This window comes from Motacilla alba, chromosome Z (genome assembly GCF_015832195.1).
Source record: "Motacilla alba alba isolate MOTALB_02 chromosome Z, Motacilla_alba_V1.0_pri, whole genome shotgun sequence".
Taxonomy (NCBI): domain Eukaryota; kingdom Metazoa; phylum Chordata; class Aves; order Passeriformes; family Motacillidae; genus Motacilla; species Motacilla alba.
Genome location: NC_052046.1, coordinates 71,996,509 through 72,005,400, shown reverse-complemented (window position 1 = coordinate 72,005,400; position 8,892 = coordinate 71,996,509).

Here is an 8,892-nt window from a genome sequence, read left to right as displayed (position 1 = left end):
TGGGCCGGTCCCGACAGGTCCCTCGGATGGGAGCCCTCAGCCAACCTTCCGCCCAAGCCCGGATAGTATCGACGCCTCACCAGGAAATGACGAGCAGGAGGGCTCCTTTGCTTGCCAAGTCCGGAGGAGTTTATTCAAGGAAAGACGTAGAAGGGAGCAGGGGTACAACTCTCCCCGAAGGGCAGCAGAGGCAAAAAAGCCCCGACCCTGGGAGGGGTTCGGGTATATAACCGAGGGGAGTAAAGGCGGAGATTGGGGAGGAGTTAGGGCGGGTTAACATGGCACAGACCAATGGGAAGGAGGGAAGGGAGTGGTTTAGGGCAGGGGACCGATGGAAAACAGAGAACTGTAGAACCTTCTAGAACAAGGGAGTGTGGAGCAGGTGATTGGCACGCTGATTGACATGTGGGGACTACCTCATACACATGTCCCCTCCCAAGGCATCCCCGAGGCTTCTCTCAGCCCACCTCCCACATCTCCCCCCTTTCTATTAACTAAAAAGACATTTTTGAATGCCTTATTTATGGTCTTCTTAAAACACATGATGGCTATGGAGACTATCATAAGAATGAGAACCACCCAGATTAGGCTTTTGATGATGGAAGTGGCCCACCCTGGAATACCCCATTGCTCTCAGCCCACCTCCCACAGATGAGTGGCTAACAGGGCCAGGATGAAGTGGGAGAAGGAGGGCTGAGCACATGTGGCTGGGAGGGAGCAGTGACCTGGGGCAGCTGGAAATGTCCCCAGGGTTGCTCTGGGCTTCTGCCACGCTGGGAGGACCCAAGGCCCTGTTCTTTTTCACCCATGCTCAGAACCATGCTGTGTGCATTTCACAGAGGCAGAGCAAGCCGGCAGGGCTGTAGCCACACTCCTGGTGTGGTTGATCACAGCGTGTCTTCACTCCTGCTCAGGCAGACTACTCAGATCCTTTGCAGTCTTGCATTGCTGGGATTCTTCCTAGTCCCTTCATTTGAACCTGAGTGCTTTTCTGCACTGCGCCAGCCCAAGTGAGGCATGCTCTGAGCTCTTCACACCAAGCGGACGCTGCTCTGCTCACACGCCCAGGTGATGCCCACGCTGGCCATGGGTGCATTGTCTGGGTAATCCTAACCTAAACCACCACATGGAGATATTCCTGGCACTGCTGCATCTCCTCAACCTCATCCTTTTGAAGTTGAATTTCTATCTTCAGTATGAGTGGCTGACAGGGCCAGGATGAAGCCCAGTGTTCGGAATTAGGGCATTTGTTGGATTGAAACAAAAAAGTAATTTATTATAAAAAGATTAGTTAAAAAATATTTGTACTTCATTTTCAACAGAAATTAGGAAAGCGGGAACACAGAGATCAAAGACTCATTGAGCGGAGTAGACTATGTCCCTGAGAGCAGAGATTCTTTTATGCTGGTTTTGTTTTTATAAAGTCTCTAATTGGAGATATGGCCTTATGATGCCGGCTTAGGACTTCCACCCTGTCTAGTAGGAGGGAAAAAGCTTCAGTCTGTGTCTGGGGGTTTAACTCCTCTGGCCCCTCCCATGGCTGCCCGTAGTCCAGCCTGTAAGGTTCAGTTGATTGGTGAGAGTGTTCATGAGTTCATGGCCAGTTCCCTGGCCAGACACTCGTGGTGTGGTTGAAGACAGCTTGTCTTCGCTCCTGCTCAGGCAGACTGCTCAGATCCTTTGCAGTCTTGCATTGCTGGGATTCTTCCTAGTCCCTTCATTTGAACCCGAGTGCTTTTCTGCACTGCGCCAGCCCAAGTGAGGCACGCTCTGAGCTCTTCACACCAAGCAGACACTGCGCTGCTCGCACACCAGGTGATGCCCACGCTGACCGTGGGTGCATGGGCTGGGACATCCTAACCAAAAACCACTATGTGGAGATATTCCTGATACTGCTGCATCTCCTCAACCTCATCCTTGTCAAGTTGAAGTAAAACTATGAGAGACCTTGAGCCCAGGATGAGTGGCTAACAGGGCCAGGATGAAGGTCAGTGTTGGAGACATGGCCTAGTGGGAGAAGGAGAGCTGAGCACATGTGGCTGGGAGGGAGCAGTGACCTGGGGCAGCTGGAAATGTCCCCAGGGTTGCTCTGGGCTTCTGCCATGCTGGGAGGACCCAAGGCCCTGTTCTTTCTCCCCCATCCCTGGGAATCATGCTGTGTGCATTTCACAGAGGCAGGACAAGCCGGCAGGCTTGCAGCCACACTCCTGGTGTGGTTGATCAGAGTCTTTGCTCCTGCTCAGGCAGACTACTCAGATCCTTTGCAGTCTTGCATTGCTGGGATTCTTCCTAGTCCCTTCATTTGAACCAGAGTGCTTTTCTGCACTGCACCAGCCGAAGCGAGGCACGCTCTGAGCTCTTCACACCAAGCAGACACTGCGCTGCTCACATGCCAGGTGATGCCTGCTGCGCCAGTTTTGGTGGCAGGAGTTGCTGTGACATTCCCAAAGAAGGGTCTTAATAAACATGTCCCATGGGCACGGGCACAATCCCCCCACCTGGTCGAGTGATTTCAGCTCAGCGGCAATGCTAGTGATGCAGATAAAGAGTTGACTAGAGCACTGTTTGGCAATTCCACAGAGGGGAGGCCTTTATAAAAATGCAGCCCTCTGTGAAGCGAGCCAGGGACAGCAGCTTTCTTTTCACAGGAAAAATTTGGGTTTATATGGGGAACACGAGGGGTGGGGAAAAGCTGGCAATGAATAAGATGTAAGTAACTTGGTGGGGTGACAGGGAAAGGACCAATGGGATACAATGGATCAACAAGCAAATGATTTTGGTTGGGAGGGTTTTCTCACCCTAAATAGAATGTGCCTTGTTCAAGGGTTGGCTCTCCAGGGGAGAGCAACCATTCCTTTGCTGGCTGATTCCTTGGCGCCCACAACTCCCCCTTTTTTATTCAATAAGAAAGCCTCCCCCAGCGACTTGGTGAGCAGTCTTTTTAAAGAACCAAACATGCATATAGAGATAACAATGACTAGAAAAGCCCAAAAAACATCCTGAAGAAGAGAACCAACCCAACCCTTGAGTAGTCCCCAGCTTCCAAAGATGTCCTCAGACCACTGGGGTTCCTTCTCAGTTTTGAGTTCCTGCGGGGGTGTTGTGTCCTTGGGCCGGTCCCGTCAGGTCCCTCTGCTGGGAGCCCTCGGCCAACCTTCCGCCCAAGCCCGGATAATGTTGATGCCTCACCAGAAATAATGAGCAGGAGGGCTTCTTGCTTGCAAGATCCGGAGGAGTTTATTCCAAGGAAAGAAGTAGCAGGGAGCAGGGATACAACTCTCACCGAAGGGCAGCAGAGGCAAAAAAGCCCCGACCCCGGGAGGGGTTCGGGTATATAACCAAGGGGAGAAAGGGGTGGAGTTTGGGGAGGAGTCAGGGTGGGTTAACATGACATAGACCAATGAGAAGGAGGGAAGGGAGTGGTTTTGGGCAGGGGATCAATGGAAGACAAGAGAACTGCAGAACTTTCTGGAACAAGGGAGTGGGGAGCAGGTGAGTGACACACTGACTGACATGCGGGGACTGCCTCACACACACGTTGCCTCCCAAGGCATCCCCGAAGCTTCTCTCCACCCACCTCCCACAAGTTCCTTGACCATGTCTTGGAGTTTTTTGATGTGGGTGTGGATGCCTTCGCCATGGCTAGATAGATTGAAGCAGCACAGCCCATCGAGCTCCTCACAGCCATGTCCATGGGCAAGAAGCAAGAAGTCTTATCGTGGCCCCGTTCTGGAGTCTTATGTGATGGGTGGTTTCTTCGTCAGTCAGGAGGTCACTCAACACAGTGGATGTTAGGTTGGCCTGCTTACAAAGCCAGCACTCCAGGTGAGAAAGCTCACCGAGGGCTTTGGCGGCAGAAACCCAAGGTAGGAAGATGGACATCACCACCCTCTTGGTATATGACCAATTGACAATTTCGCTGTCACAATTTTCATCTAATTGTGTGAGCTCTTGTTTTTGGCGGGCCAATTCGTTCTTTTTCTGCCAGTCAGTAATAGTTGTTGAGTTTGGGGTGAGGATGGTAAGCTGGCCCAGTGTGCAAGGACCTCCTTGCAGATGGGAGGGAATCCTGGCCCCTACTCTGTCCCCAGAGATCAGGAACACACCCTGGGGTAGCACTCTGGGATGACAAGTGGAGACGGAAAGTGTGCTGCTGGTGTAATTGTACCAATTAAATTGGTTGTATGTTTTGTCATTAGGTGACACATCTCTCATATAGATTGGTTTTTGGTATTTAGCAGCAGGGTGTCACTGTGCCCCTCCAAGAGTCCTCTTGGAGTCAGCCTGGCTTGTTCTGGCACAGCGGATGGTGGGGGACACTCTCCCATTCCATGGGAGGGAGGCCTTGTGCTGATGAGGCACTGGTACGATGTTGGTAGAAGGAGGAGTGGACTCCAATTGGGGGTAAAGTCCAGGTTTATTGGACAGCTCCAAGGAGATCCTCAAACCAGAGGGACCAGCCAGCTGAAGACCCAGGAATGGGTTGTGCAACATGTATGTTACAAAGGGGGGAGTGAACCAGGGGAGGGGCTCAGCCATCTGGCAGTGGGGTTACAGAAGGGCGTGGGGAGCAGGGAAACAGGCATTTAGGGAAACCAATGGGGGTAATTTGGGTTAGGAGCCCTGGTGCCTGAACCTATCAATGGATGCCCTTGGTAGAAGTTTCTAGAGGGAACGGATGGGCTGTTGAGTGACAGACAGGACACCGGAGAGGGGTTGTGGGAGTGACGTAGCAGTTTTTAAGGAACAGGGGGAGGGTGCAGGGAGATTGGCAATGAAGAGGAGGGAGGAGGCAACAGGGGCAGAACCATTGTAACAGGAGAACTCTGGAACAAACCAAGGCATAACTTACTACAACTGAAACAGACAAACCACAATACAACATCTCCCCATTTTTAGTTTAAACAGAACAAAAAGGGAGAGGGGGAAAGTAAAGTCTTTAGAATGCTCAAAACTCAATTTTTTTATTGAACTCTGAGTCTGGATAGAGGTCCCCAAACCACGGTTGGTTTGTTGGGGCCAAAGCCTTTTGATTGTCCTTGGCTGTCTCGGAGACAGTCACTTGGTTGGCACTTGGTGGAGAGAGAGCTTTGTCTAACAGCTGAGCTATCGTCCTCCAGATGATACTGGAAGCTATAAAGACCACTAAAATAATGAAAAGAACCAAAAGTCCAGTTTTTAAAACAGACCTGGCCCATCCTGACAGACCCCACCGAGAAAAGATGTCCCCCAGCCAATCCGCAGTCTCTTGTTTCAAGTCTTGGACAAAGTCTTGCATTTTGCCAATGGTCTTTTGCATGTCCTCGGCCTTGGTGGTCAGGTTTAGACAACAGAGACCTTTGAATTCCTTGCACCAATGGTGGTGCTGTAGGAGAAGGAAGTCAATAGCAGCCCTGTTTTCTAAAGTTGCTTTTCTGGTCGTTTCGTTGTCTGATAGGAGATCCGAAAGAGCGGCTGTGGTAAGGTTTGCCTGTTTCGTCGCCATCATTCTAGGTGGGCCAGTTCACCTAGAGCCTTGGCTGCAGCCACCCAAGGCAAGAACACCGTAACTGCAACACCTTTTGGTTTCGACCAATGAAAAATTTAGAATCGCAGTCTGGGTTCAAATTTTTCAGGTTTCTTTTAGGATGCACTGAATTACGAGAACTATGTTTGGTCTGCCAGTCTGTGATTTGGGTTTGATTGGGTGCAAACAGGGTCAGCTGTCCGAAGGTGCATGGACCTCTGATTAGGCGAGAGGGGATGCCTGCCCACGCTTGGTCCCCACAAATTAAAAGCATGCCTTGGGTGGGGAGAGAGAAGGGTTCATAATCTAGGGTTGAGGCCATCTTCATGTGGGCCACCAGTACACCAGAAATTTTCGGTATGTTTTTTCTTGTGCTGCAGGACAGGATGAAATAACTTACTTGGTGGGCCGGGCTTAAACATAAACTGAACACAATAGGAACCTTTGGAGGAAACAAGTAACTTAAATTCTAGGGGTTCATCATTAAGTGGGGTTAATTTTTGGATCATGCCCCTCCAGACAACCATTGGGTTAGCTGCAGGAACTTTTACTTCTCACATCACGAAGGAGAGTGTGGCTCTTTGGGGGGATTGGGAAGTCATGGAATCAGCTATAAAGTGGGGGAACTCATTCGATTTAAAGGGATCCCTGCAGGGTTGCTCTTTCTTCCTGGACCAGTCCTGCCAGGCTACCTTGTGGCGACACCCACAGCCAACCTTCCATCCAGGCCCTGCGTCGATGCCTCACCAAATGAATAAATGTGAGAGGACTCCTTGTCTGCCAAGTCCAGTGAGGTTTATTAGAGGAAAGAAGGGAGGGGAAGAAGGGACACGACCTCTCCTGAAGGGGAGCAGTGGAAAGAAGCCCCGACCCCGGGCGGGGTTCGGGTATATGAGTCCTGGGAGTATGGGAGGAGTTTAGGGAGGAGTCAGGGTGGGGTGACATACAAGGGACCAATGGGGTAAAGGGAAAGGAGTGGCTCCGAACAGTGGGCCAATGGGAACGGGAGAACTTTCCAGAACAAGGGGTTGGGGAGAATGTGATCGGCAGCGGGATTGACAGGGTGATGGACAGAACTTACACACATGTGGTTTCCCAAGGTAGGCGGGAACCTTCCCCTGTCAGGCCGCCTCCCACATCTCCCCCCTTTCTATTTATTAGAAAAACGTTACTGATCGCCTTGTTCATGGTTCTTTTAAAGCACCTGATTGCCACCGAGACTATCAGTAAAATGATGACAGTCCAAATCAGGCCTTCCAGGATGGGTGCAGCCCAGCCAGGAACACCCCACTTCGCGAGCAGATTGTTCATGGGGTCACGCGCTTGCAGTTCTGTCATTAGGTTGGAAACTCTGTTTTGGATGTCTTGGATGTGTTTGTGAATGGACGAGCTCCTCAATGTTAAATTAAAGCAACAGAGTCCATCGAAATCTTCGCAGCCATGGCCATGGGCGAGTAAAAGGTAATCAATGGCGGCCTGATTTTGGAGGGTTGCATGCCTGGTGGTCTCTTTGTCCGCTAGCAGATCAGCCAACGCGGCCAAAGTAGCGTTGGCCTGTGGGAGGTGGGTGGAGAGAAGCCTCGGGGATGCCTTGGGAGACAACGTGTGTGTGAGGCAGTCCCCGCATGTCAGTCAGTGTGTCACTCACCTGCTCCCCACTCCCTTGTTCCAGAAAGTTCTGCAGTTCTCTGTCTTCCATTGGTCCCCTGCCCAAAACCACTCCCTTCCCTCCTTCCCATTGGTCTATGTCATGTTAACGCACCCTGACTCCTCCCCAAACTCCACCCCTTTCTCCCCTTGGTTATATACCCGAACCCCTCCCGGGGTCGGGGCTTTTTTGCCTCTGCTGCCCTTCGGTGAGAGTTGTATCCCTGCTCCCTGCTACTTCTTTCCTTGGAATAAACTCCTCCGGACCTAGCAAGCAAGAAGCCCTCCTGCTCATTATTTCTGGTGAGGCATCAATATTATCCGGGCTTGGGCGGAAGGTTGGCCGAGGGCTCCCAGCAGAGGGACCTGTCGGGACCGGCCCAAGGACACAACACCCCCGCAGCCTGGCGCCCGAACAGGGACCTTGGGCATCCCCCAAGTCCCCTTGAGCGACTCCAGAGCCCTTCGGATCTGTGACCCAAGGACTTTTGGACAATAAGCGCCGTTCGGTGCCGGCTCCGAGACGAGCTCCCCCTTCGTTTTTTGGAGGACTGCTCCCCTCGGGCTGCCGACAACCTCTGGCCCTGAGTAACCACTGCGGCTTCGAGGAAGCTTCCAGGCATCCAGAGACCGGCAGCAGCCCACCAGCCCCTCTGAAGGCCCTTTCTACCTCGGAGTGAGTGACAGTTTTATTTATTTCGATTTCTTCAGAGGGAGGGACACCACTAGCCACATTTTATAACCATGGGCAATCGCCTGACTGTGGCTCAGCAGGGGATTTATCTCCAAGTTTCTTCCACCCTAGTTGAGGGAAACATTTCTTTTAAAAAGGGGGATTTGAAGGCTTTTGTTAAATTTCTGTACAAACATTTTCCTGAAGTCAATCGGGAGAACATTAAATCAGTTTCATTTTGGGGAAAAGTGGGGAAAAAGATATATGAGTTACAGGTTGTGGGGAATTATAGGGTTGGGAAATATTTTCCTGTTTTTGACTTAATTTACAGCGCCGTCAAGGCAAAGGGGGAGTTTGGGGACCCCAGTTCTCCTTCCCTGTTTCCCACCCCCCTCAGTCCTAACCCATCTTCCCCTATGAGTGCGTTGGGTGCTGGATCCTGCCAACCGGCACAGGGTCGCCACCTGCTCCCTGCCACCTCCCTTCCCACTCAGTCCCTTTCTCTGCCCGGGACTGGCCACCCTGGGCAGGGATCGTCCCGTCGCCCTGCACCTAAACCCCCTGTCCCCAGTTTAGATCCCGGTTCACTTGTTAATTCTCAAGATGGTGCCCGCCACGTGGCGGGAGAGAAAAATTATAAAGACAGGACACAAAATGGCGGCTCTTTCCACTCCTCCCCTTCGGGTGCTAATCAACTGTCGGGTTCTACCCTTCCGTCGAGTCCCCTCCCACCTAAAGCGTCGACTACGTCAGCGTCGGGATCCTTCCCTCCCACCTCCGTGGGCACACCCTTGGGTGGGACTCTGATGGGCGGTACCAACCACACCCCCAACAGTAGTCCCAGCCCACCTTCGCGCCGGCCCTCTGCTCCACCCACTGCTTCCGGTTCCCACGCTACCGGAACCGGATGTAGTGTTGGCCGGAAGAAGGCCATATTGGCCTTCAGGCAATCGCAGCGCCGAGCCCCGCCAGCTGACCGCAAGGCCCGCATTCTCATCTCGTCCTCCGATGAGGAGGAGGATGACAACCACTCCTCATCCGACACCGGGCTGGGTAGCAGCTGGCG